General features: G+C 38.2%; 1 protein-coding gene and 1 pseudogene across 1 annotated transcript in view; one reads left to right on the forward strand and one right to left on the reverse strand.

The window, feature by feature from the left end:
- Nucleotides 1-23,096, reverse strand: part of BCKDHB (branched chain keto acid dehydrogenase E1 subunit beta) — a 342,628-nt gene that overhangs the window by 59,223 nt on the left and 260,309 nt on the right. The gene's annotated exons all lie outside the window — the stretch shown is intronic.
- LOC129480424 (large ribosomal subunit protein uL22-like) lies at nt 6,244-6,863 on the forward strand (annotated as a pseudogene).

Here is a 23,096-nt window from a genome sequence, read left to right on the forward strand (position 1 = left end):
AAATTAAGCAAACAGTTCTTGGCTGTTTGTACTCCTTTTTTTGAGAAACGTCTGTTCATCTCCTTTGCCCAGTTTTTAGTGGGGTTGTTTGTTTTTTCTTGTTTACTTGTTTGAGCTACTTGTAGATTCTGGATATAAGTCCTTTGTCAGAGGAATAATTTGCAAATATCTTCTCCCATTCTGTGGGTTGTCTGATTATTCTGTTATGTCTTCTGCTGTGCAGGAGCATTTTAGTTTAATTAAGTCTGTTTGTCTATTTTTGCTTTTGTTGCTTGTGCTTTTGGGTTTCATCATAAATTCTTTCCTTAGAACAATATCCAGAAGAGTTTTTTCTAGATTTTCTTCTAGAATTTTTATAGTTTCTAGTCTTATGTTTAGGTATTTAATCCATCTTGAGTTAATTTTTTTATATAGTAAGAGAGAGGGATCCAGCTTTATTCTTCCACAGCTAGCTAGCCAGTTTTCCCAGCATCATGTATTGAAAAAGATGTCCTTTCCCCATTGTTTATTTTTGTAAACTTTATCAAAGATCCATTGGTTATAGGTATATGACTTTATTTCTGGGTTCTCTGTTTCATTTCACTGATCCATGTACCATTTCTGTGCCAGTACCATGCAGTTTTTATTAGTATGGCCTTGTAATATAATTTGAAGTTAGGCAATGTGATGCCTCCAGATTTGTTCTTTCTGCTTAGGAGTGCTTTGGCTATTTGGGCTATTTGTTGTTCCATATGAATTTTAGGATTGTTTTTCTAATTCTGTGAAAAAAAGACATTGGTAATTTGATAGGAACTGCATTGAATCTGTAGATTGCTTTGGGCAATATTGCCATTTTAATAATATTGATTCTTCTAATCCATGAGCGTGGGATATTTTTCTATTTTATTGGGCCAGCTACAATTTATTTCATCACTGTTTTGTAGTTTCTGTTGTAGAGATCTTTGTTAAATGTATTCCTAAGTGTTTAACTTTTTTATGTGACTACTGTAAATAGATTGAGTTCTTAATTTGGTTCTCAGTTTGAACATTATTGGTGTATATAAATGCTACTAATTTTGTATATTGATTTTGTATCCTAAGACTTTACAGAAGTTGCTTATTAACTCTAGGAGTCTTCTGGAGGAGCCTTTAGGGTTTTCTAAGTATATTGTTGTGTCATCAGCAAACAGAGATAATTGGACATCCTCTTTTCTAATTTGGATGTTTTTTATTTCTTTTCTTGCTTCATCGTTCTGGCTTGGGCTACCAGTACTATGTTGAATAAGAGTGATGAGAGTGGACAACCTTATCTTGTTCTAGACCTGAAGTGAAATGCTTTCAACTTTTCTTCATTCAGTATGATGTTGACTATGGGGTTGTCATATGTGGCTCTTATTATTTTGGGATGTGTTCTATTTATGCCTAGTTTGTTGAGGGTTTTTTAAAATCATGAAGTGATGTTATGTTGCATTTTATCAAATACTTATTTTACATCTACAGAGATGATCAGAAAGTTTTTATTCTTTGTTCTGTTTACATGGTGAATCGTGTTTATTAATTTGCATATGTTGAATCATCCTTGCCTCCTTGGAATAAAGCCCACGTGATTTTGATGGATTTTTTTTTTTTATGTTTTGTTGGATTCAGTTTGATAATATTTTGCTGAGGATATTTGCTTCTGCACTTGTCAGGAATATCGGTTTGTAGATTTCTTGTGTCCTTATCTGGTTTTTCATATCAGGCTGACACTGGATTCACAGAATGAGTTAGAGAGAGATCCCTACTCCTTAATTTTTGGAATAGTTTCAGTAAGATTGGTATTAGCTCTTTGCATGTCTGGTAAAATCTGGCTGTGTATCTGTCTGGTCCTGGTCTTTTTTGTTGTTGTTGGGAGATTTTTTATTACTGATTTGATTTCATTACTAAGTATTCCAATAAACATACAAAAAAAAATCCTGAACATCACTAATCATCTGAGAAATGCAAATTAAAACCACAATGAGATATTATATCAGTCAGGGTGGCTATTATCACAAAGTTAAAAAACAACATATGTTACTGTGGATACAGAGTGAAGAGAAGGCTTATACACTGCTGCAGGGAATGTAAATTAGTTCAACCTCTATGGAAAACAGTATGGCAATATCCCAAAGAAGTAAAAATAGAACTACCATTTGATTCAAAAATCCCACTACTGGGTATCTACCTAAAGAAAAATAATCCATTACATACAAAATAACCTGCACTCATATGTTCATCGCAGCACTATTCACAATAGCAAAGTCATGGAAGCAACCTAAGTGTTCACCAAGGGTTGGTGGACACGTCACATTTTCTCTATACACATACATACCACATTTTCTTTATATTATATATATATACACACACACATACACACATACAATGGAATACTGTTCAGCCATAAAAAAGAATAAAATCATGTTCTTTGCAGCAACCTAGATGCAGCTGGAGGCCATTATCCTAAGTAAACTAACTCAAAAGTAGAAAATCAAATATCACGTGTTCTCATTTAAAAGCGAGAGCTAAACAATGAGTGCACATGGACATAAAGGTGGAGATAATAGACACTGGGGACTACAAAAGAAGGGAGCATGGGAGAAGGGTGAGAATTGAAAAATGTTCAATATTTTGATGATGAGTACACCAGAAGCCCAATCTCAACCACTATGCACATAGTACACATGTAACAACCAAGCACATGTATCCTCTGAATCTAAAATAAAAATGTAAAAAACAGTTTTATTCACGACAGTATCAAAAAGAAAAAATTTTGTAGTAAATTTATCAAAGGAGAAAACTTGTACTCTGAAAACTATAAAACATTGTTGAAAGAAATTAAAGAAAATCTAAACAAATGGAAAAATATCCCGTGTTCACAGATCTAAAGACTTAACATTATAATGATGGGAGTACTTTCCAAATTGATCTATAATCCCTCTCAGAATTGCAGCTGAGTTCTCTGCAGAAATTCACAAGATGATTCTAAAAGTCACATTTATTACAAAGGACTTTTATGCTGTTTTAGTTGCAATCCTGATAGAGAAAAATACAGGAGGAGAAATTACACTGCTGTATTTCAAAATTTACTGCAAAACAACAATATCAAAACATTACTGGCATAAGGAGAGACATATAGACTAATGGAATAACTTTGAGAATTCAGAATTAAATCCATACATCTAAGGTCAACTCATTTCCAAGGAGGGTGTCAGGCCATTCATTGGGGGAAAGAAATGGTGGTGAAATAACTGGATATTTACATGCAAAAGAATGAAGTGGGACCCTTACTTCATACCATATAAAGAAATTAACTTAAAATGAGTCAAAGACCTAAGTTTAAGTGCTAAAACTGTAAAACTCTTAGAAGAAAACATAGGGATAACATTTGCATGACCTCGACTTTGGCAAAAAAAACTTACATATGACACTAAAAGCATGACCAACCAAAAAAATTAGATAAATTGGACTTCATAAAAATTAGGCCAGGTGTGGTGGCTCATGCCTGTAATCCCAGCACTTTGGGGGGCTGAGGAGGGCAGATCACTTGAATTTGGGAGTTCGAGACCAGCCTGGCCAATATGGTGAAACCTCGTCTCTACTAAAAATACAAAAAATTAGCTAGGCATGGTGGCGGGTACCTGTAATCCCAGCTACTTGAAAGACTCAGGTGGGAGAATCACTTGAACCTGGGCGACAGAGGTTGCAGTGAGCCAAGATTGTACCACTAAACTCCAGCCTGGGCATGACAGAGTGAGACTTCATAAAAAAAAAAAAATTAAAAGCTTTTGTAATTCAAAGGACACTATTAAAAAAGTGAAAAGACAATCCACAGAATAAGGAAATACTTTCAGATCATATATCTGATAAGGGACTTGTATCTAGAATATACAAAGAACTACAACTCAATATTGAAAAGACAAATAACACAATTAAAAATAGACAAAAGATCTGAATAGATATTTCTCATATTCCTCTGCCACTTCACTCCCTTTAAGAAATCATTTCTTCCTCTATCAAGTTGCTCTTTCAAGTTCTTAAGTTTTCTTATAATCTGCCCATACTCCAACTCTTCATGATTGAACACAGCCTAGTCTTTGTAAATGCTATGTTCTTTACAGCTAAACAAGTGAAAAATAGAAAATGGAGTTTGGGAAAAATGCCAGACAGGAGACAGGACTAACTTGCAACTCCCACTCAGACAGAGCAGTATGTAGAAATTCACATTGTGAACTTTTGCTCTAAGAACTACCACAAGAACATACCAGAAAAGCCATGAGAATTCACAGACCCTTTGAAGGAGGTGGATTGCCACTGCAGGCTCCATGGGACAGCTGAGGAACTGTGAGTCCGCTTGCTTTCTCTGCTGGGAGGCTTGTATGTAGCCTGGGCCAAATTCTCAGCCCTGCCTACCAGTTGCCTGGAAATAAACTTGGTGCTGTTGAGGGAGCACAGCGGGAGTGAGACCAGCCTTTTGGGGTATGGGTTGTGTGGGAGCTGGGTGAGGCCTGTGTCTGCCGGCTTTCCCCCACTTCCCTGGCAACCTGTGTGATGCAATAGAGGCAACCATGATCCTGCCAGGAACTTAACTCCATTGGCCTGGGAACCACACCCCCATCCCCCATAACAGCTGGGGCAAGCCCCACCCAAGGAAAGTCTGAGCTCAGACACACCTAGCCTTGCTCCATCCTGATGGTCTTTCTCTTCCCACCTTGGTAGCTGAAGACAAAGGACATAATCTCTTTGGAGCTCTATGGCCCTGCCTACCACCTGAGAAATCTGAATACTTATCCAAAGGTAATCCTAGGGCAAGATTGTATTCTCCCTACATTACCACAGCTGCTGCATTCTTGGAAGTGCCACCTCCTGGCTAGAGGCCAACCAACACAAAATCAACACACGTAATAAAAATACCACCAATTCTCAGGAAGCCCCATCTTTAGGGGAAGAAGGAGAGCAGCACATCAAGCAAGCACCCCATGGGTAAAAAGAATCTGAACAGCAGCCCATGAGTCCCAGATCTTCCCTCAGTCATAGTCTAACCAAATGAGAAGGAACCAGAAAAATAATTCAGGCAATATGACTAAACAAGCTCTTTAACGCACCCAAAAGATCACACTAGGTGACCAGCAATAGATCCAAACTAAGAATAAATCCCTGAATTGCCAGAAAGAGAATTCAGAAGGTCGATGGTTAAGCTAATAAAGGAGGCACCAGCGAAAAGGTAAGTCCAACTTAATGAAATAAAAAAAAAAAAAATACAGGATATAAATGAAAAAATCTTCAGTGAAATACGTAGCATAAATAAAAGGCAATTATAACTTCTGGAAATGAAGGACACATTTAGAGAAATGCAAAATGAACTGGAAAGTATCAGCAATAGAATCGAACAAGTAGAAGAAAGATTTTAAGAGCTCAAAGACAAGGCTTTCAAATTAACCCGATCTGACAAAGACAAAGAAAAAAAGAATTTTAAAAATGAACAAGGCCTCCAAGAAGTTTGGGATTATGTTAAACAACCAAACCTAAGAATAACTGGTGTTCCCAAGGAAGAAGAGAAATCGTTTGGAAAACATATTGAAGGGAATAATCAAGAAAACTTCCCTGGCCTTGCTGGAGATCTAGACATTCAAATCCAAGAAGCTCAAAGAACACCTGGGAAATTCATCACAAAAAGATCATTACCTAGACACATAGTCATCAGGTTATCTAAAGTAAAGATGAAGGAAAGGACTTTAAGAACCGTAAGGCAAAAGCATCAGGTAACCTATAAAGGGAAACCTATCAGATTAACAGCAGATTTCTCAGCAGAAACCCTACAAGCTAGAATGGATTCGGGTTCTATCTTTAGCCTCCTTAAACAAAACAATTATCAGCCAAGAATTTTGAATCCATTGAAACTAGGCTTCATAAATGAAGGAAAGATACAGTCTTTTCCAGACAAACAAATGCTGAGAGAATTCACCACTATCAAGCTAGTACTACAAGTACTGCCAAAAATAAGTTCTAAATCTCAAAACAAATCTTTGAAATACACAAAATAAAATCTCCTTAAGGCGTACATCTCACAGGATCTATGAAACAATAACACAATGAAAAAACCTAGATGTTCAGGTGACAAATAGCATGGTAAATAGAATAGTACCTCAAATCTCAATAATAACATTGAATGTAAATGGCCTAGATGCTCCACTTAAAAGATACAGAATGGCTCTTTCCCTAAGTAGCCTGAGATAATCTGTGAAAATGGTTCCCTATACACTTGACCAGGAGAACCCCACAAAATCATGCAACTCAAGAGGTTCCAATCTTCGTATTCACCTTAAGAACACTTGTGAAACTGCCCAGGCCATCAAGGGTATGCATATATGAAAAGCCACAAAATATCTGAAAGATGTCACTTTACAGAAACCGTGAGTACCATTCCGACGTTACAATGGTGGAGTTGGCAAGTGTGCCCAGGCAAAGCAGTGGGGCTAGACACAAGGTTGGTGGCCCAAAAAGAGTGCTGAATTTTTGCTGCACATGCTTAAAAATGCAGAGAGTAATGGTGAACTTAAGGGTTTAGATGTAGACTCTCTGGTCATTGAGCATATCCAAGTGAACAAAGCACCTAAGATGTGCTGCCAGACCTACAGAGCTCATAGTCGGATTAACCCATACATGAGCTCTCCCGGCCACATTGAGATGATCCTTACTGAAAAGGAACAGATTGTTCCTAAACCAGAAGAAGAAGTTGCCCAGAAGAAAAAGATATCCCAGAAGAAACTGATGAAACAAAATCTTACGGCATGGGAGTAAATTCGGCATTAAAATAAATGCAATTAAAAGGATAAAGAAAAGACACAGAATGGCAGAATGGTTGAGAATTCAGCAAACAAATATCTGCTGTTTCCAAGAGACTCACCTGACACATAAGGATTCACGTAAACTTAAGGTAAAGGAGTAGAAAAATATATTCCAGGCAAATGGACACCAAAAGCAAGCAGGAGTAGCTATTCTTGTATCAGACAAAACAAACTTAAAAGCAACAGCAGTTAAAAAAGACAAAGAGGCACATTATATAATGATAAAAGGCCTAGTCCAACAGAAAAGTATCACAATCCCAAATATATATGCACCCAATACTGAAGCTCCCAAATTTATAAAAACAATTATTATTAGACCTAAGAGATGAGACAGACAGCAATGCAATAATATTGGGGGACTTTTATCCACTGACATAGCATTAAATGCCTATGTAAAAAAGTCTGAAAGAGCACAAAGAGACAATCTAAGCTCATGCCTCAAAGAACTAGAGAAACAAGAACAAACCAAACCCAGCAAAAGTAAAGAAATAACAAAGAGCCTAGAAGAACTAAATGAAATTTAAACAACAACAACAAAAAAGACAATACAGAAGGTAAATAAAACAAAAACTGGTTCTTTGAAAAGACAAACAAAACTGATAGACCATTAGCAATATTAACCAAGAAAAGAAGAGAGAAGATCCAAATAGCTCAGTTAGAAATGAAACAGGAGATATGTCAATCGAAACCACAGAAGTACAAAAGATAATTAAAGGTTACTATGAACATCTTTACTTGCACAAACTAGAACACCTAGAGGAGATGGATAAATTCCTGGAAACATATAACCCTCCTAGATTAGACCAGAAATAAAGAGAGACTCTTAACAGACAAATAACAAGCAGTAAGATTGAAATGGTAATTTGAGTTACCAAACAAGAAAAACTCCAGGACCAGATGGATTCACAGATGAATTTTATCAGACATTCAAAGAAGAATTGGCACCAATCCTATTGACACTATTCCACAGATAGAGAAAGAAGGAATCCTCCCTAAATCATTCTATGAAGCCATTATCACCTTAATACCCAAACCAGGAAAGAACATAACGAAAAAAGAAAAATACAGACCAAGATCCCTGATAAACATAGATACAAAAATCCTCAGCAAAATACTAGCTAACTGAATCCAACATCAAATCAAAAAGATAATCCACTACGATCAAGTTTGTTTCATACCAGAGATGCAGGGATTGTGTAACATACTCAAGTCAATAAATGTGATACACCACATAAACATAAACAGAATCAAAAACAAAAATCACATGATCATCTCAATAGAGGTAGAAAAAGCATTTGACAAAATCCAGCATCGCTTTATGATTAAAACCCTCAGCAAAATCGGCATAGAAGGGACATACATTGGGGTAATAAAAGCCATCTATGACAAACCCACAGCCAACATTATACAGAAAAGAGAAAGTTGAAAGCATTCCCCCTGAGAACTAGAACAAGATAAGGATGCCTACTTTCACCACTTCTATTCAATGTAGTACTGAAAGTCCTAGCCAGAGCAATCAGATAAGAACCAGAAATAAAGGGCATCCAAACTGGTAAAGGCAAGTTCAAACTCTTGCTGTTTGCTGCTGATATGATCATATAAAGACTCATCCAAAAAGCTCCTAGAACAGGCAAATAAATTCAGCAGTTTCGGGATACAAAATTAATGTACACAAATCAATAGCTCTGCTATACACCAACAGTGACCAAGTTGAGAATCAAATCAAGAACTCAACACCTTTTACAATAGCTAAAAAATACTTAGGAATATACCTAAACAAGGACCTCTACAAAAAAAACTACAAAACACTGCTTAAAAAAATCATAGACAACACAAACAAATGGAAACACATCCCATACTTATGGGTGGGTAGAATCATTATGGTGAAAATGACCATACTGCCAAAAGAAATCTACAAATTCAATGCAATTCCCATCAAAATACCATCATCAGTCTTCACACATCTAGGAAAAACAATCCAAAATTCATATGGAACCAAAAAAAGAGCCCACATAGCCAAAGCAAGACTAAGCAAAAAGGACAAATCTGGAGGCATCACATCGCCTGACTTCAAACTATACTATAAGGTCATAGTCATCAAAACAGCATGGTACTGGTATAAAAATAGGTATATAGACCAATGGAACAGAATAAAGAATTAGAAATCCACCCAAATACTTACAGTTAACTTATCTTCAACAAAGCAAATAAAAACATAAAGGGGGAAAGGATACCCTATTTAACAATTGGTGCTGGGATAATTGACAAGCCACATGTAGAAGAATGAAACTGGATCCTTATCTCTCATCTTACACAAAAATCAACTTAAGATGGATTAAATACTTAAATCTAAGACCTGAAACCATAAAAATTCTAGAAGATAACATTGGAAAAGCCCTTCTAGGCTTTGAGACAAAGACTTCATGATCAAGAACCCAAAAGCACATGTAACAAAAACAAAGATAAATAGATGGGACTTGATTAAATTAAAATGCTTCTGCACAGAAAAGGGAACAATCAACAGAGTAAACAGACCACCCACAGAGTAGGAGAAAATCTTCACAATCTATATGTCTGACAAAAGATTAGTATCCTGACTCTACAAGGAACTCAAATCAGCAAGAAAAAAACAAACAATTCCATCAAAAAGTGGGCTAAGGATACGAATAGACAGGTCTCAAAAAAAGATACACACACGACCAACAAACATATGAAAAAATGCTCAACCTCACTAATGATCAGGTAAATGCATATCAAAATGACAATGTGATACCACCTTACTCCTGCAAGAATGGCCATAATGAAAAAAATAAAAAAATAATAGAAGTTGGCATGGATGTGGTGAAAAGGGAACACTTTTACATTGTTGGCGGGAATGTAAACTAGTACAACCACTATGGAAAATAGCGTGGGGATTCCTTAAAGAACTAAAAGTAGAACTAAAAGTAGATCTATCATTGGATCCAGCAATCCCACTCCTGGGTATCTACCCAGAGGAAAAGAAGTCATTATATGAAAAAGATACTTGAGCATGCATGTTTATAGCAGCACAATTTGCAACTGCAAACATATGGAACCAGCCCAAATCCCCATCAATAAATGAGTGGATAAAGAAAATGTGATCTATACACACACACACACACACATATATATACACACACACGCACACCCTATATACACACACCATGGAATACTACTCAGCTATAAAAAGGAATGAAATAATGACTTCACAGCAACCCGGAATGAACTGGAGACCATTATTCTAAGTGAAGTAACTCAGGAACGGAAAGCCAAACATTGTATGTTTTCACTCATGAATGGGAGCTAAGCTATAAGGATGCAAAGGAATAAGAATGATACAATGGACTTTGAGGACTCAGGGGAAAGGATGGCAGAGGTGAGGGATAAAAGACTACATATTGGGTACAGTGTATGGTGCTCTGGTGATGGGTGCACCAAAATCTCATAAATCACCACTAGAGAACTTATTCATGTAACAAAAGACCACCTGTTTCCCAAAACCCTATTGAAACAAACATAAAATAAAATAAGGGAAAAATAGCATGCAGCATCTACCAATGTCTAAAGGCCCTTAGATAGTTTATTTTCACAAGTCTTCTGAATAGATGGATGCCCTCTCTTGTCCTCATTAATTTTCCAAAGAGAAAGACAGTTTAAGCATCATTTTCTCCTCCACATAGAGATCTGGTCTTTTTCCTCTTCTAACCTCTTTTTTTAACTGGTATGTACCATGTTATATTGTGCTCTAATTATTCATAGGCCTATATTATTATTGCCTCAAAAAGATTCATTTTCTGAAGGTAGGAATTATTCATTTACTTCTATTTGATGACCCACAGTGCTGTGTGCATCAAAAATTCAATGTCTTCATTGACTAATATACTACTTTATTGGCTTTGATATTGCATAAGAAATGTCACAGAACTGTAAATGATGTTTAAAACAATAGTAAGAAAGAGAGTAACTCAAAATTAGAGGATTACTATAACATATCATAAATAAAATATATCTTAGAACAGCCTAGAAGCAAATCTCATTTAAAATATCATTTTTAAATTTCACAAATAACTAGAACTTTAATGTCCACCAGAATGCAGGTTTGAATGGAAAGGTTGATACTGGGTTCTAAGTTGGCTTTCCATTCCTTGGTCACAAAAGCTAACTGTACCACTCCTGACAGCCACAGGTTATTTTGGCATTTCTTTAGATTTATAATACAAGCAACACATTATTTCCAGTGTCTGGGCTGCCTGAAATAAGAAGTTCTACCTTGGTGTTGCAGGCAGTTAGTGACTAGATGAACTCTAGTCAGGCAAGAAGGCAGTTTCAGTCTTTCCACATGCCAAACCTAAAGCAAAGGTGGCTAGAAATGGACCTAGAGAGTCTCATAAAAACACGAACTAACTTGAACCTCACTTAAAGATAAACCAAACATCATCACGTGGTTTGAAATAATCTAAACCCCCATCTTTCTTTATTAGTTCTGTTTTTCTTTTTTGTTATTGCTGTTGTTTTTAATACCCTTCAAACTCGTCTGGGTTACAGTCTAAACTGGAAGTGCCAGAATAACAACACAAATACTGCCATTATTTTCATGGCCTACCCAGAGTGGGAAACACTGGAAATATAAAGACATTATAATTAAAGTTCATCAAATTACAATTTCTGTAACAACGAATACAAATAACAAATAACAACACAAATGTTACCATTATTTTCATGGCCTACCCAGAGTGGGAAGCAATGGAAACATCAAGACACCATAATTAAAGTTCATCAAATTACAATTTCTGTAACAAAGAATACAAATAATAAGACAGTAGCCACTGTGACTTTGACAGAGACTAAGTCTAATGCCCACTAATGGACTTTTTTTTTTTTCTTTTTTTTTTTTGAGATGGAGTCTCACTGTGTCACCCAAGCTGGAGTGCAGTGGCACAATCTTGGCTCACCGCAACCTCTGCCTTCCGGGTTCAAACGATTCTCCTGCCTCAGCCTCCCAAGTAGCTGGGACTACAGGCACGAGCCACCACACCTGGCTAATTTTTGTAATTTTAGTAAAGACAAGGTTTTGCCATATTGGCCCAGGCTAGTCTCAAACTCCTTATCTCCAGTGATCCGCCCGCCTTGGCCTCCCAAAATGCTGGGATTACAGGTGTGAGCCACCATGCCCAGGGCTAGATTTTTTTTTTTTTTAAGTTCATGTATATAGAAATCTGGAAATGGAAAAGAAATGAAACTGCTTATTTGGGAATAACTGAAAAGCAAAGTTGTGAGGATATGTAGATGAAATCTACTCTAAATCTTGGTATCCAATTTAACTATTAATATCATCATGGTTCCTGTTAAAAGTTTTTAATTAGTGTTAGGTAGAAGTGGATAGCTAAACTTTATTTTTATTTCTTGCCTCTGTCCAATGTCTTGAAGCTGTATTATAAGAATAATTTTAAAAAGAAATAAGGATATGGGAAATCTACAACCAGAACAACTAATCTCTGAATGATCTAGGCTGACTCTTACAAATTGTAACTGGAGGCAGATATTCAATTTGGTCAATAAACCAGCAGTGTATATTGAGCAACTACCATGTGATCAGCTTTGTACAGACTGTGGACCAATGACTGAGACTTTTGGTTAACTGAACCAGGAAGAACAGCTTTAGGGGAAAAATGGTGGATTTTATTTTAGATGTGGTATGTGTTGAGATGTATTCAGCAGGCAGTTGGATATTCAGAGCCTGGGAAAAACTGGGAGCAAGACAGGGAGGTGTTAATTGAATTTGTAAAGGTGAATGAAATGCACAAAGAGAAGATGATGACAGAACTACACATGACACTTATTAGATGGACTGGATGACACAGAAACCAGGGAGAGTCCAGGGCCAGTGACATGGTTGTGTGGCCGAAGCAATCTCACACAGTGTCACTCTCAGAAGGGCTCCAAGCTCAGTGTAATGCTATTGCCACAGTCTTATAATTTTTTTAAAAATGTATCTTTGAACTGTGTTTTGTAAGCAAAGTTGGATGGGGCAATGGAGCACATGCATGAGGAGAAGCACTATGTGCAATGTGCATGCCCACTGTTCCTGGCCTTCCCACTCACATATGATGTCTCATGAGCACAGAATTCCAGTGGACTCACAATGCATGGGAGTTCAGCAAGACTCAATATGAGTACCAGGTGCATGTTTCATCTTAGAGTAAGCATGTGCAGGGGAAGGCTGATAAGCCTTGAGAGGCCGTGCTTTCTGTCCAAACCAGAACGTGTTAACTTGTTGGTGTGAAAGGAATCAATGATGTTCTAATAAACGCCATCATGTATTTTCTTACTTGTGTTAATTTCTTACTTGTGTTAATTAGTCAAGCACTTATACTGAAAATGATGACATACAAGTAAACTGACCATAGAGAGTGTTGATAGAATGTGTGCATATCAGTAAGTGACATAAAAAAATAGTAGAGTTTGTTTTGTGCAGTGATTCCACTGTTCAGGTAAGAATGAAATACATACATATGTATGAGCTATAAAAATAATAGCTGTATAATTTTGGTGATTACACATATAAGTTAAATGCTTTTAAATTTGCTTTTAAAATTGGCATTGTACAATATGAAGAAAAGTGGTAAAATTTATTCTAATTAAAAATTTTATTTTTTCTTAATGACATTAAATAGCAAATAAAAAAATTCCATGACAAGTCAAGAGAGAAACTGCAAAAGAAACAGAATTATATTGAGTAACTTTAACAATACTTTTTCTTACTTTTCGAACAAGGGAACTCAAATTTTCATTTTGCTTTGGGCCCCACAAATTATGGAGCCAAGCCTGAGAGGGTCAATAAATGGAAGGGGAACCAGGATAATCTGAGTCACGACAGTCACAGGATAAGTGTTTAAGAGAGACTATTTTTGGTTATTTGTTTAAATGCAGTCCTGTTGCTGGGCCGGGGGTTAGCAGCAAGACTTTTCACGGCTGCCTTCCCAGCTGGCATAGGGCCAGGGCTCCGGGAACATGACTCACCTCCTCATCCTGCCAGATGTCGGTTGAGAATAGACACTGAGCATGAAGGTTAAGTGGTTCCTGATAACCTTTGAGAGAGTAGTATGGGGAAAGTAGCTAGACTGCAGGCGAGATTCCAAAGGAGTAAGGAGTGAAAAAAGAATATTAATGCAGCAAGGATAAATTATACTCTCAGGAAGTGTGTTGGAAGTCTAGATGGATGAATGGATGGATAGAGGAACTGGCTTGTGTACCTTGTTTTCTACTCTCTGTACGTTGGGCTCTACACTATGAAATGAGAAAATGGGAGATTTTTATGGCATAATAAAAGTGAGAACAACACTGAAAATATTACGTAAATCATTTTATGCATAACACATTATCACTTGCAGGGTCAACAGCACACTTGGGTTATAAGTTTAAATTGGATTCTTTAATCCTTCTTTTCTTTTTGGATTTTTTTCTCTCACCATTAAAGAGAAATGTTGCTGACTATGTCGCTGAGCATGTGCTAGGGTTGTACTAGACAGTAAGCCATATTTGGTGTGTGTGTGTGCTTTTTTTCCAGTTATAGTTGTGGCATACAGTATATTAAACATTCAAACTCTTTCCCCAAGATCAGATTGTGTCCCATGATAGGCATCTGGCTGATGTTGCTGAGAGATGGGAATTCAATCTGCATCTTTGAAAGATATTCCTCTCAACATGAAGCCAACTGGCCCAGATGGAACTCGACTCTACAACTTCTGCTTCATTAGCAGCTAATGAGTAGAGCTCAGTGCCAAACAACAGGAAAATTCCTGCTTTTATTATTCCAGGTTCAAGGTTATGGCATTGGTCTAAAGAGTAAAATTGGCCTGCAGAAAATTGAAACACACTCCACACTAATAAAAACACAAACTGCATATACTGTAAGACATCTTTGAGTGATTATACCTGAAAGACTAATATCAGCTGTACTGAGATTATTAGCTTTTCAAATATTTCCAAATGTGTTATATTATAGCCTCCTATTCAGGACTAATTCCTGGGCCCAGCTGTTGCAGGAAGTCAGGGACCCCATGTGGAGGGACCGGCTGGAGCCATAGCAGAGGAACATAAATTGTGAAGATTCATGGACATTTATCAGTTCCCAAATAATACTTTTATAATTTCTTATGCCTGTCTTTACTTTAATCTCTTAATCCTGTTATCTTCAAAAGCTGAGGATGTATGTCACCTCAGGACCACTGTGATAATTGTGTTAACTGTAGAAATTGATTGTAAAACATGTGTGTTTGAACAATATGAAATCAGGACACTTTGAAAAACAATAGAATAACAGCAATTTTTAGGGAACAAGGGAAGACAACCATTAGGTCTGACTGCTTGTGGGGTCGGGCAAAAAGAGCCATATTTTTCTTCTTGCAGAGAGCCTATAAATGGACATGCAAGTAGGAGAGATATCACTAAATTCTTTTCCTAGCAAGGAATATTAATATTAATACCCTGGGAAAGGAATGCAGTCCTGGGGGGAGGTCTATAAACGGCCACTCTGGGAATGTCTGTCTTACGCAGCTGAGATAAGGACTGAGATATGCCCTGGTCTCCTGCAGTACCCTCAGGCTTACTAGGGTGGGGAAAAACTCTGCCCTGGTAAATTTGTGGTCAGACCAGTTCTCTGCTCTCAAACCCTGTTTTCTGTTGTTTAAGATGTTTATCAAGACAATACTGTGCACCACTGAACATAGACCCTTATCAGTAGTTCTGCTTTTGCCTTTTGTCCTGTTCCCTCAGAAGCATGTGATCTTTGTTAGACCCTTATTAGTAGTTCTGCTTTTTGCCCTTTGAAGCATGTGATCTTGGTACCTACTCCCTGTTCTTATACCCCCTCCCCTTTTGAAACCCTTAATAAAAACTTACTGGTTTTGAGGCTCAGGCGGGCACAATGGGCCTACCGATATGTGATGTCACCCCCAGTGGCCCAGCTGTAAAATTCTTCTCTTTATACTGTCTCTCTTTATTTCTCAGCTGGCCAACACTTATGGAAAATAGAAAGAACCTACGTTGAAATATTGGGGGCGGGATCCCCCAATACCCAACTTTGTTTCAACAGGTTCACTGATTGTATGGGGAAAGCCAAAGTAGGAGCAAATCTGTGTTTCTATGAATTGCCAACATTTGTTCCTGTTATCACGAGTCTGTTTTTACAGTCTGAACAAGTTTTGATTTTAATCTCAACTGAAAGCCACAGAGTTTAAGGCTCCCGATAAATGAGTAGTTTTACTCTTTGGTGTCAGTGTCTACAACAAAGAGGCTTGAAGAAAAAAGTGAGAGTCTACTTATCTCTGAAATAGACTAATGAATACATTTTACTTACAGAGTAATACTTGTCTCAAAATTACTTCGAAACATCAGAAAGAAGGGCTGTCCTCTCACCAGTACTTTATGGCTCATGACCTCCCTGCCTGCATCAAGACACAAATAGACCTGGATCTCCTCCCTCTCCCTCCCAGCCAAATGCCCTCTTCAGAGTCAACAGCAATGCCTGATTGAATGATTTGTGCCTCCCTGCAGGCCTCTTGGCTGCCAGTAACCCACTTCAGAGTCTTGGTCATTTGTGGTGTGTCTTGAGGATGCTCGCTAGCTGTTCTCTTCCTCAGTTGGTTCTAGTCATTTCTGGTTTGGGGTAATTGCATGTTTGATTTCACAGTAAAAATATAAATATGTAAGTGATACACACTGTAAATCTTATTGCACATGATTCATACACACGTGAATTTAAAAAGAAAAAAAAACAGGCAGGATATCACTGTAGGAGTATTGTTAGTTATTTCAAACTTTATAAAAAAGAAAGTGTTGTGTGTTTGTTGGAAGTATTTGTGAATTGTTAGCAACTTTTACCCCACTGCCTTGCATATCTGCAAATCAATGGAGTAAATAACAGTGATTTGGTTCTCCTTAGAAGTAGCCCGGGGCTCACTGCAATGCCATTAAGACTATAAGTAAGCATGGTGTTATACAAATGTCAGTCATCTACAAGCCACCTACACAATGTTTGCCATATTAACATATTATTTGTACTCATAATCTCAACATTTTTATGTAGACCTCCTCAGACTTTTAGTGAGTTCAGTCTATTTTAAAAGAAAACTGTAAAACACTGCTGTATTCCTCGTGCTTCACTGAATTGCATATTCTGGGTAGCATGGACATTTCTTTTGTAATCTCCTTGGCCCACAGCCCTGTGCTATGCTCATAATAATAAAGTATGTATGACAGTGTGCATAGATTGAGATCATCTTTTCTAACTTCAATGAGCTTAGTACATGAATAATTTTCTATACAAAAGCATAGGAAATTCAAAATATTAATTTTCTTGTGTGATAGAAAAGGAATGAGAAAAAAAAATTGCACCTAAAGACTCATAGGATTTCAGACTTTGACATTCTGATGATCTTTTATTTGAAAAGACAAGAAAATAATGTTTTCTAAAGATAAGCTCTTGAAAAAACAGTTTCTTGTAACCAAAAACATATTAACCCTTGGAATTGTATGGTAATCTCGGTCGTTTCAGAAATGCCAGTGCCAATATGCTCAATCAAATTCTCATCAGTGGAAAGGATAGCGACGTTGAAAAGGTAGAATAGCAGCAGAAATAAAAGTGACCTTTTGGAAATTACTTCTGCTTTCGTTGTTTCTGTTCAGATTTGAAGAGTATTCACTATTTGTTTTGCTAAAAATCTTCCAAGTGTCATTAAACTGAGAACTTGGGGCATCTTGTCTGACTTTGGGTAGAGAATAATTACCATTTGCACCCTACAAATGTGGGTAAGCTTGCACTGAAATAAACCATCCAAATCCATGACGAACATCAAAATTGTAGACATAAGGAGAAGAGTGGAAAATTGTAGTACGACAAAATAGCTACATTTAATTATGTAAAATTACATAGAATTTTAGTCTTCTTTAGAGGTGCTTTATTTAAACTTACATCTAAAGGCACGTCTTTGGTTAATGCAACTTTCATTTCAAGTCCAGGAGTTGACAGAACATTTATTAAATTTAAAATTCAAGCAGATTGTAATGCTTGCAATTTTGAAAGTTATAGGGCCACTTTTCTGAGAAAAAATATTATTTAAAACCGTGAGGTCCACTTGATCCCCTTTGTTCACATCAAATCTCTCACGTGCCCCTACCTATGAAGACTTTTCTGCTCTTTTGCAGAGAATAAATCTCATCTTGGGTAACAGAGTGAGTCTACTCAAGACTTCCTCTTCCAGCCAGGCAGCATTCTAAGAAATGGTGTCCCTCTATACATGGCCTTTGCGGATCCTATGACCATTCTTGGTTGCCCTTATCTATGAGTCACCCCAGAGAAAGTACAAGAGTGACCCAGCACTATTCTCACAAGAAAAGACACTCTGGGTGGCTTGCTGTCTGGTTAGCCAGAGGACTGAAAAATCAATGCTATCAACTTCTGACTACACTGAGCAGCTCATTAAGCATCATTATGCCCGTTACTTCCCCTGGCTTCTACAGTCCCTTTCTGAAGAAAGCATTGGTGTACACTCTGTAAAACAAGTTCTACTATCCTGGCTATAGGATATTCATTGAAACAGGAACTCAGGGCTCAAGAGTGTCGCTTTGAGTCAAAATGTGATCAGAGAAGAGAAAACCAAAGATATCATGAGAATAAGACCAAGTTGACCATCACAGAGAAGAAATAAGCAGCCGCTTTCCCAGGGCTGCCTCAGAGCCCAGACAGGCTTTCAGTTCTAGTCCATGTTTGTCCTTAAAACTAATCATCACTTCTTCCTTTCTCTAAAGCTCAGGTCAGAGTCTCATTTTGAAGCAACTCAGAGAAAGCCTCTGAGTTGGTATACGCAGATCGTATATCTAAATAATAATACAATAAATAAATATAATGCTTTAATTATACAACTCCCAGGACCACTCTTTCTATAGAAAATATGGACTTTACTCTCTGGAGCAGCTCTCTAGCTCTCTCCCATGCGTGTTCTTTCCCTCAGAATCTGCCTCCTCTCCTATTCTCATTTCAAGCCACAAAATGTGTCCTCTGTGTGCCAAACGGCATTTAGAGATCACAGAGACGGAAACGTGACAATCCCTCTTTCATGTGCAGCTTCCAAGCCTAGGTGTAACAGAGGCTCCATTTTTCCAAACTTGGAACTGCTTGTTAGCTTTTTTTTTTCCAAGCTTGCAACTGCCTTGTTAGCTACCAGTGTCAGAATGAGCACTTGAAGAATTTTGCTGAAGCAGAGGAAAAGTACTAGTTCTGGAGGCGGTGAGTGCTCCTATTTGATCATAGTAAGAGCAGCGTCAGACAGGACAGTCTAAAAAGGACTCACCATTCCCAGCCCCAGGGGGCTTTCCTGCTACACTAGGAGAACATGTCCATCCACATTTCACCTGAACCTTCCTCTACTAAGTTCTGGATAAAATACCTTACTTATGAATAAATAATAACAACAATCAGAACTCCTTTAGAGAGAGGGACCTGTCAAATGTACTGTACTAGAGATCCATCTTTTCCCAGACCTCCACATGCAGTGCACCTGCACACTCTGTCCCAATGGAAGAGCAGGAGTAGTCACCTGACCCAAGCTGGGCCAATTATTCTCCCTCCTGGGAACTTCGAATTAGAATGAACAAATATTGAGTTTGTTAATTATGTGACGCCAAGCTGGAAAGCCAGCAGGAAGAGGCTACCATTTTAAAGCAGCCCAGCCCAAGGTGATGAGTAAACTAAGCCGCAGTCAGCAGAGAGAAAAGAATGAAGCTGGCATGCAGCATAGAGAGATACCGGGAGGCCCCTGGAAGACAGGAAGGGAGAAATAAAGGTGGGGAAATAAAATGAAAAGCTACACGATAACTTTCTAATTTTTTTCTTTTTCTTTTCTTTTCTTTCTTTTTTTTTTTTTTTTTTTTTTTTGAGATGGACTCTTGCTCTGTCACCCAGGCTGGAGTGCAGTGGTGGATCTCGGCTCACTGCAACCTCCGCCTCCCTGGTTAAAGCGGTTCTTCTGCCTCAGCCTCCTGAGTAGCTGGGATTACAGGCATGTACCACCACACCCAGCGAATTTTTGTATTTTTAGTAGAGACGGGTTTCACCGTATTGACCAAGCTGGTCTTGAACTCCTGACCTCAAGTGAGCCGCCCACCGCAGCCTCCCAAAGTGCTGGGATTACAGGCGTGAGCCACTGCACCTGGCCAATAATTCTTATAAGTCCTAGAGTTCTTGCTGAAATTAGATTCCTTAAATAAATTCCAATTTGCTTAAACTAACGAGTAGATTTGGGGTCCTCACAATGAAACATACATGTACCAGTCGATTTCTTCTAACCAAAAAATAGCATCACTAAGTAGCAATCTGTGAACATAAGGCTCTTAGTTTTAGTCATAGCTGACATTAAAGACATTACATTTGGAGATCACTTTATACTTATCACTTATTTTCTTCCATCTAAATTATTGTACTTGTAACAAGAGTACCACAAATTCCACAATTATTCATTGAGCTACTTTTGTGCATGGTGATAAGTCAGGATTCCTTCCTGTTGGGGGCTGGGAATCAATGATGTTAACGAATAATGACAATGATGTGTGAAAAGTCTGTCATAGAGGCATAGGCTGAGGTGCTAGGGCTTTGGAGACACTACCTTATCTGATTTTCACCTACTTCAGAGAGAGTTACAAGCATCAGCACTCGGCAAAAACAATCACACAAGACAGGTAACCATTAGTTTAGTTTCAGTAATTTGTACTTGAAGCCTGAGGAAATAAAGTATTGTTCGCTTGGCACATAATTGGCATTTAATAGATGTAAGCCTCCTCCCCAATGTCTTGTCATCCCTAACCACCTCCAATCACCATTTTAACAGTTAAAAATCAGTTATAAGAAAAGATTAGGCAATTTGTCAACTTGCCTGAGAACACAACTTAATTTAGAGCTGACAACTGAACAACATTCTTTTCACTCTGAGGTCAAATTTCCCAGCAAGATGTCAGAAGAAACATACAGTCTTCTATTTAAACACGTGTGTTGGCCGGGCGCAGTGGCTCACACCTGTAATCCCAGCACTTCGGAGGCCAAGGAGGGCGGATCACAAGGTCACCAGTTTGAGACCAGCCTGACCAACATGGTGAAACCCTCTCTACTAAAAGTACAAAAATTGGCCGGGCGTGGTGGCACGCGCCTGTAATCCCAGCTACTCAGGAGGCTGAGGCAGGAGAATTGCTTGAACCAGGGAGGCAAAGGTTGCGGTGAGCCCAGATAGCGCCACTGCACTCCAGCCTTGGTGACAGAGGGAGACTCCATCTCAAAAAACAAACAAACAAAAACAATAAAAAACAAGCGTATCAAGCCACAAACTGCCTTATCTCTTCTCCCTCCTGAGGTGGCATTAAAATGATAATAAAAGCTTTCTTAAAAGTATAAACCCTAGTGACAAAGAAAACAGGAGGACACAAACACAACATCAGAAGAATGATAGAAATGAGTTTCCAGGGAAGAAAGTCCCCATTCACCACGGGAAGGGTGGTGCAGGGGAGGGCCAGCCAATGGGGAGAGTTGACTGGCTGTGCCAAGGCCTTTAGAGGTTTTTGGTGTGGTACGCAGTAGGTGGAGGCAAGGGAAGAAAGCCTGAAGATTCCCTTCCTGCCCTCCCACGAGGAGAACAAGGTCTCTACCTGCCCAGTGGGGGACCAGTGCTCTGCCTCCGGAAAGACTGAGAGGGAGAGGCTTTGGGAACAGGAAACCAGGTTCAGAGCAAGAGCGGAATGATGCGCAAGGAACAAAACATGGGAACTAATGTCACGTGCAGGCCTCAGACCCACGAAGAACTTAGCGAACTGGGCTGCTGCCCGTTAGGGCAGAGATTCGAACTATTTTTGTGTGAAAAAGCCCCAGAGTAAATCCTCTCATGTACACACTAACAATGCTGGGGCCCTCTCAGAGTGATTGGTTTGCTGCCTAATTATTCAGAAATGAAGTCCACTGCTTGTCATGCCACACATCCACAGGTCTCCCAGGCAGCTCTTTTAAAAAATCAATTTATTTTATGATAGTCACATAAAATTTACTATTTTAAAGTGAAGGATTCAGTGGCATTTAGTAAACTTGTAATGTTTTGCAGCCACCACCTCTATTTAGTCCCCATCGCTACAAAGTAAAACTCTGTTCTTATTTTTTATTATTATTTTTTTTGAGACGGAGTCTCGCTCTGTCACCCAGGCTGGAGTGCAGTGGCGCAATCTCGGCTCACTGCAAGCTCTGCCTCCCGGGTTCACGCCATTCTCCTGCCTCAGCCTCTCCGAGTAGCTGGGACTACAGGCGCCCGCCACCACGCCCGGCTAATTTTTTGTATTTTTAGTAGAAACGGAGTTTCACCGTGGTCTCGATCTCCTGACTTCGTGATCTGCCCGCCTCGGCCTCCCAAAGTGCTGGGATTACAAGCGTGAGCCACCGCGCCCGGCCTCTGTTCTTATTAAGCACTTTCTCTGCATTCTTCCCTTCCCCTGACCCCTGGAAATCACCAATCTCCATTCTGTTTTCATGAATGTATCTATTCTAGATATTTCATATGAAAGGAATCATACAATATGTGACCTTTTGCGTTGACTTCTCTCAATTGGCATAATGTTTTGGAGGTTTATCCATGTTACCACATGTATCAGTACTTCATTCATTTTTATGATAGAATAATATTCCATTGTGTGAATACACTACAATCCAGATCGGCTTTTGATGCCTCAGTCGAATAAAAACAATCGACAATCACCATACATAAGGCAAAAGAGAGAAACCAAAATAAACAGAAAAATGAAAACTGGAGAAAACAATATAATTCAGAGAACACAGTAAAACTTCTTAAAAAGTAACAACTCATACCCTGAAAGATTAAAAAATGCACACCCATATGTGCATCTATTTGTGTATATATGTATATATTTACTGTATACACATATCTACAGATATATGGCATCCTTAAAATAATAAGAGGATGCTGTGAGAAAAACAAAGGTTAAAAAGAAACAGTTGGCCAAAATAAAAATAATAGATAGAAGGTTAGGAAGATAAGGAAATATCCCAAAAAGTCTGATCAAGAGAAACTTTGAGAGAAAAAAAAAATGACATATACAATTGTGAGAAGAAAATTAAGCAACGGCCTATTTTGAAAAACAAATGTTTCTTAGTCTGAAATTTTACACTCAGCCAAACTATTAGTC

The sequence above is a fragment of the Symphalangus syndactylus genome, chromosome 4 (genome assembly GCF_028878055.3).
Source record: "Symphalangus syndactylus isolate Jambi chromosome 4, NHGRI_mSymSyn1-v2.1_pri, whole genome shotgun sequence".
In the NCBI taxonomy this organism is placed as follows: Eukaryota; Metazoa; Chordata; class Mammalia; order Primates; family Hylobatidae; genus Symphalangus; species Symphalangus syndactylus.